Below are 585 nucleotides of genomic sequence, written 5' to 3'. Positions count from 1 at the left end.
ACAAGGTACTTTATTTATAGAGTTAAATAGCAGGTTTAAGAAGACTTTTGTTATTCTTTTTAAATAGCTGCATCTGGGCCAGCTTCATCAGCTTTATCTTCTTCATTATGATGAGTCAGCACTTCCATGAGATAAGGAAGGCTCTCGCTGCGCAGGATTCCTTCACTTTTCTGCATGAAATTGTAACGTCCATCAACCACGGAGTCCCGCACCAAATACTGTTTGGTCACCGGCACATCTGTTGGCTGATGAATCTCAAGATCTTCAGCGCTCATCCTGGAAATATGGAAGATTTTTCAAGGTCAAATAAAATCCATGTGTTTTTAGAAATTAGATTTAAAAGGTTTAGAAAACTGAATAGAGACATGAATTGTGTGGTTTGAAAACATTTCCTTAGTTTTGGCCTTGGATTATATCCTAGAACAAAATCATTTAATTACATACATATTTTTTTATTTACTTTGAACTTTGAACATTTATTAAGATCTTAATAAATAAACATCCAAATCAAAAAAAAAAAAAAAAGATCAAAATATTCTTTATGCTCTGCTTTTTGGGCTGCAATGCTTTTCGATAGATATTTAA

Source organism: Cyprinodon variegatus, unplaced genomic scaffold (assembly GCF_000732505.1).
Source record: "Cyprinodon variegatus isolate N-32 unplaced genomic scaffold, C_variegatus-1.0 Scaffold753, whole genome shotgun sequence".
NCBI lineage: Eukaryota > Metazoa > Chordata > Actinopteri > Cyprinodontiformes > Cyprinodontidae > Cyprinodon > Cyprinodon variegatus.
Note: the sequence above shows the minus strand (reverse complement) of the source record.